We start from the raw sequence: 6,793 nt of genomic DNA, 5'->3' as shown, positions 1-6,793 counted from the left end.
TTTTGTTGAAAATTTGCCTAGGAAGTGACTTTTGAAATGGCTTGTAGCTTGGTTTTCTCTTCAATCTGCCATAATTCTAGGTATCATTGTCTCTGCCTCTCCAATTCTATTTATGAAATCTTGTCCATAATCTCCATCGGGTACTCACTTTTCCTTTTTTCCTTTGTTCTTTTTAGTTCTCAGTGACCATTGAAGTTGAAGAGGTGATATGTGATACTTACGACTATAAAAAGGATAAGAGAGAATCCATTTATTTATTCAATGACAGGTGAGACATTTAGCAATAGCCACTAGTTAGTAATGTCTTATTTTGATTTTTATTCCATCAATTGTTCTATTCAATTGCATTTTTAAATATAATATTCTGATTTCCAGAATAGTGTTCAGGCTGACATACAGAGGAGGCTATACTAGAAGCAAATGTAGTTTATTAATATTCTATTGTTGTGGTAATTAGATGGCTTTATCAATTCCTTTGTGCAGCCATGATTTTTTTAGTTCAACTTACTAGATGTCATCATAACTACTATATAGTGTCTTGTCATCTTGTTATCAAATTTTTACATTTATGATGCAGGTTCTCAAAGAGGATGGAACTCCAATTATTATATCAAAGACGACAAAGTATGGAGTGAATGCAGCTAGTTCCGGTTGTCCCATACTGCTCTTTTTTTTATTGTTTTTGAGGGTCAACATGGGACAAAGAATAACCCAGCAAGACTATAGTGAGTGACCGTCATCTATATATTTTGTTTATTTATTTTTCTATTTTAATGACTAATTTTCTTTAATTTTCTTCTTATCCACTGGATGTTCATTCCCAACATGCAGTTCTTCCTCTTTCTCTCCTTAATACCACTTTTTATTTCCCATACACATGTTATTTCAATTAGTTGCCATTTAGCTTGGCTACCTCTTAACAGTAATAATAAGTCTTATAGTTTTTATGTAGCAAATTGTTTACATTGATGATGCAGGTGTCAAAAGGATGGGTTCAAAGTATCATAGGAGGTACATGTGGTCTTTTTACTGTGGTGACTGATTGGAATTTTCCTCCTATATCAAAGGCTCGTTGGCACTTTATTACCATTTTTTAGTATGACAAAAAGAGGATAAAATACAATCTAGCAAAATTGTGGTCCATGACTTTCGTTTATATAGTTGATTCTACATGTTATTGTGTTCTAAGGACTATCTTTGTAAAATTTTCTTCCTTTTATGACTTATGATAGATTCTACAGTGCTTTATAAAGGTCCTCTGAATCAAGATTTCATCTGCATCTTTAATAAATAAGAACCTATTTTCTTCACCTCCTGGGAAAGTTGCTCATAGCACTATATGATCTTTATATATCCTTTGAAAGTTGAGAACCATCCAATGCATGAAACTTGTCTTTCACAAGAAACCAAGTGGTCTTTTCTTTGTGACTGTGATAACCCAAAACTACCTAATGGAATTATGACATAGCAACAACAGCAACTTGAATTTGTTCTATTGTATCCAACTTGTTTCCAAAATGTGAGCTACTATCATATTTACATACGCCTGGTAGTACAGATTTGAGCAAAAACAAAATGGTTTTGCGTCCAATTTCTAAAGTTTTTAATTTGATGAAACCATATCTCTTCTTTTGGAGTTTGTATGTTTTAAAGGTGCATGTCCTAGGTGCCAGAGTATAAGTATTTTTCTTCTTATTGAAGGGAATTTGGGTTTTACATTTAGAGGCTCCAAGTCTATAGTGATTGTGGCAAATGCCTGTTGCACTTGTTATTTTTGTTTCTATTGTTGAAGTTGAGGGTGTAGAAAGGGGATAAACAAAAGCATAACAAGATCATGGTGTGTTACGATTTTTATTTTACAATTTTATTGGTCTTTTTAGATTCCTATTTTTACTGAATTTTTTTTTTCTAAATTTTCTATGTTTATGACTTGAGGTGTTCCCTAAACACTGGCTACAGAGAGGATTTTGGCACCAGAATTATCCTTGGACATTGCTTAGTTCACCTGTCTTCCATAGATATGAACCTATTTTTTGTGTCATTTTGGAGAAGCTACCAGTAAGACTGAATAGTCACAGATCTCTTGAAGAGTTGAGAATCACACATTTCTTTGGCCTCTTTATGAGGATTGGTTTGTCATCCATGCTATGAAGTCTTATGCTCAGTTGTTGTGATGGTTTGAAATTACTCTCTGATGAAACTATGACCTATATAAACAACTGCTTGCATTTGTTTTACACAGATGAATTGCTTGTCTTTTTGCATTATTTTGCAGAAAGGATTCTTATGAGCACTACTATTTTTTTTTTCATATCCTTTTATATTGATGCATTTCATATTACTCCTTTTAGGCGGATGCGTAATGCTGATCAACTCTCCTCCTTTTGGATGTCTTTCTAACCATTGTTAGGATTCATTAAAAATGACCTTTATCAAACCTATGGATTTTTTCAAGTCAGTTATAACTTGTACAAACCTTATGTAACTCGAAATGCTTTATTTTTAAAACAATCCATGTCTATTGGCAACTTACATGTATTTCACTACATTTTTTTTCAACGAGGAAATGAGGCATTTTTCTTTAGTAGTATATTGTGATTCACAAAGTATAAATTCTTGCAGATTGAAAGAAAGACAATTTACTTATCATTCAACAGTAATCAGTAAGCACTTTTATATGTTTATAGCTTCTTCTTATACGGTTTGTCTTTTATGGCATTTACTCTTTTGTTATTCACATAAAAAAAACACCCGATTTACCTTTCAAATATAAAATTCAGTTATGCAGGAAGGCCATAAATTGAATATGATAAGATGGGAAATGTGTTTCAGGACAACTTTGTGTTCTTGCATTATAAGGTTTAGTAATTGTGTGTAGTTCTACAATAAACAACATTCTATTGACTTTGGATTTGGAATTTAACTCTAATGAGCATTTACTTATTTTTCATACATTTTTCAGCAATCCGGTTAATGAGATTTTGCTTAGAAAAAACTAGAGGTTTGTTAACTCTCCTATAATCAGAGACTAGTTCTCTTGCATAAATTTCAAGCAAATTTATAACCCTCTTCTTTGACAGTCTTTTATATTGGAATTAAACATCTTGGTGTCTTTGACTTATTTAAATATTGGAAGCCAATTAAGGAGTCATGCAATGGCATATTGTGAAACTTGATACACATAAAAATAAGATCTATTATGTTATTTTCTCGCTAAAGAATCAAAACATATGCTTTTGATTTTGAATGTTTCAGACTTCATATCTTCTCTTTCATTTATGATACTGCGTTGGTGAACTGGGAATGTTGTCAAGAATTTTGGAGCTTGACCATCTGGCCTTTTCCAATTCCTTAGAGATTGGTAATAATCCAACGATCAATTGTTTTCCCAAAGTGGCTTACGCTAGCATCAGCAAATGTGAAATTATCAGTGACCATTCATTGTAAAGAAATCTTGTTATTATGGCAGGATAATAGACTGTAATACAGTCTCAAAATTTTGGAACTTCGGCATCAACACCTTTCTAGGACTCAAATTTCTAAATGGAATGATGCAAGGCATCAACACATTCATAGAATCCTTAAGAATTCTAAATGTGATCTTGGTATCTTAATGAGAGGCCAATTTTCTTCATTGTTGCTAAAAATTGCAGTCCATATATACTAGATGGGAATCCACCCATGGACAAGAAATGTATGTTGCTCTATCTTCACCTCTCACTATCTCACACCCTATTGCCTCAAGTTGCATTACCTGCCATAATTAAACACCTCTTTTATCATTGTGACAAAACAAGTTTTGCCAAAACGATATGAGATTCCCTTTGATTTCAAGTTATGCAAGATCTATAAGAGCTCAATTGTTTTGAAAACATGATTCATAAATACTATGCTAATATTCAGTTCATGAATACCATGTACCAGAAGAAGGCACTAAGAAATTTGTGTCATTTACTTTCAGGATTCTATCTTCAACTCTAGTTCATGCTCAATTGTTTTATTAACTACAGTTGCTTTGAATGAACATGTCAAAGTACAAGTACTAAACTAGTTCATTTCCAGTCAAATTACTATTCCTAATTCACAGAGTATAAACCCTTGCAAATTGAAATAAAGAAAATTTACATATCATTCAATGGTGATCTGTAAGCACTCTTATGTGTCTACATCTTCCTCATTTGGATTTGGAATTTAACTTCTGATAAGCATTTACTTGTTTTTAATTTGTTTTTTAGGAATCCAGTTAATGAGATTTTGCCAACCAAAAACAGGGGTTTGTTAGCCCTCCTACCTTGAGGCTGGTTCTCTTGCATATGCTTGAAGAATATTGGAAGCCAATTAATGAGTCATTGCAATTTCATAGTCTTACAAGAAATCTTGTTATCGTGGCAGGAAAACAGACTGCAACATAGTCTCATTTCCCTTCATGATTTAGACATTGTGAAGATCAAAAACCTGTTCCTTGGTAATAGAAGAAGAAAAGCAGCTAAAGAATAGAAACAAAATGTATTGGCACCTTGTGGACTTGAATTGATGGTATTCAGGTGGCATAAATATACAAAAATACACTTAACAAACTACTAATCAGCAGGCCAAGATTCTACTTCCAAGAGACAGGGTTGTCATCCATGTCAAGAAGGCCCGAACTTTATTGTTGTGGGACTTTGGCATCAACAAATCTCTGGAATTCTTTCAGGTTTCTAAATGGAATGGTTCAAGTCATCAACACATTCCCATAATTCTTTTGTAAATGTCATCATCCTGGCCAGCTTTCTTCAGTCCATATGTACTAGATGGACAAGAACCACAACACTTGTATTAGAAACATGTATGTTGCCTGGATTTGCATTACCTACCATAATTAAGAACCTTTTTATTATTGTAGTAGAGAGTTTCAAAGTCACCAATACCTAGTGTATCTCCATGTCTCTCAAACAGCTAGGCCCATTGGTAGTAGAAGAAGAGCAACTTGAATAGTTGGTCATTTCCTTTTCGGGAATTAATTGTACCACATTCCTATACATAGTATGTATATTGTGAATAAGATTATTTGAATTTATCCTTTCTCTTCTTTGTTTTTTTTCAATCTAAATTGGAGTGGTGTGACTATGTCACTATGCCAGATTTAAATGTTAATGTCATAGAATGCATTAATAGTTTTCTATTAGAATAATAGAATCCAATTCGACTAGATACTAGACATAAGTAAGCGTAGAATATAGAGCAAAGGATAAATCAAATGAGGGAAACAAATGATTCTAAGAAGGTTTATTCATCTTCCTAGTCTTCCACACAAGAAAGGAATTTCCTACATCCCTTTCTTGTGTCAAAATAATAATGATCCTCAACACCTTCGTCAAAAATTCTTATTCTTAGTTTAGATTTTTTTCTAGGTTTATCATAATTTTATATTTATTACGTATAAGAAGTAGTGGACAAACAAAAAAAAAAAAGGGAAATTTATTGAACAAATAGAACTTCTTCAATGAAGTTATAAAAAAAATTTTCAACTTTGATTAGATACTAAAATAAATAGAGTAAGAATCTATTAGTATAGAAAAGATTTGTATGATATCTAATCTAGGAAAATACATATATATATATATATATATATATATATATATATATATATATATATATATATATATATATATATATATATATATATTATACTGTGTCATCTAGAAAATCAAGAGATTCCAAATTTCTTCTAACTTTGAAAGGATCGATAGATACTATCGAGGAGCAAATGTTCTGAATCAATCAATCAAGTTCGTTTTTCAAAAACATCATCAGAAAAAAAAAATGAAATGGAGTTTTTTTAAACACCGTAAAAGAAGATTTGTTTTGTCTGGCATTTATACGAATAAAATCTTATGATTATTAAGAACTCAACGGGACCTTCCCTCTCGAATCAGAGCCAAAGAGGGGGTGGGTCCCATTGAGTTCTTACGCTTTCATGTCGACAACTCAATTCATCCAATTACTACAGGGAACCATAAAAGAAAAAGCCTATTAAACCAATCACAGGAATACCAGTTACAGTACCTATTAGCCAAAAAGGAATCCTTCCAGTAGTATCGGCCATTTACCCCACTTTCCTCCACATTTCATCAAGTGGTCATGCTAAAGACATAAATAGTCATGGATAATTATGAGATGAGATCCTTTCGAATAGGATAAGAGAATTCTTACTATTATTATTTATTTTATTAGTTTATTTCGTTCTCTTAATTCTTAATTGAAAAAATAATTGGAAAATAATACAAGTACAAAAATGAGTAATAACCCCCAGTAAAGATCGGTACGATTCAATTCAACATTTTGTTCGTTCGGGTTTGATTGTGTCGTAGCTCTATAATTCGGATTAGGTTTATCGTTGGATGAACTGCATTGCTGATATTGACCCCAAAAAAGAAACGGTAGGTACAGCTAGTCCGTGAACAGCCAACCATCGCACTGTAAAAATTGGATAGGTTCGATCTATGGTCATTGGGGCCTCCTAAAAAGATCTACTAAATTCATCGAGTTGTTCCAAAGGATCAAAACGGCCGGTTATTAATGGAATTCCTTGTCGGCTCTCTGTAAAATACTCGTTTGGCCGAGGACTTCCAAACACATCGTAAGCTAAACCCGTGCTGACGAATAACCAACCCGCAATGAATAGGGAAGGTATAGTAATGCTATGAATGACCCAGTATCGAATACTGGTAATAATATCAGCAAAAGAACGTTCTCCTGTGCTTCCAGACATGCCGAGCTCCACATATTCTTGTACAGTCAAAGGACGATC

This window comes from Vitis riparia, chromosome 13 (genome assembly GCF_004353265.1).
Source record: "Vitis riparia cultivar Riparia Gloire de Montpellier isolate 1030 chromosome 13, EGFV_Vit.rip_1.0, whole genome shotgun sequence".
Classification (NCBI taxonomy): domain Eukaryota; kingdom Viridiplantae; phylum Streptophyta; class Magnoliopsida; order Vitales; family Vitaceae; genus Vitis; species Vitis riparia.
This window is presented reverse-complemented; position numbering follows the sequence as displayed.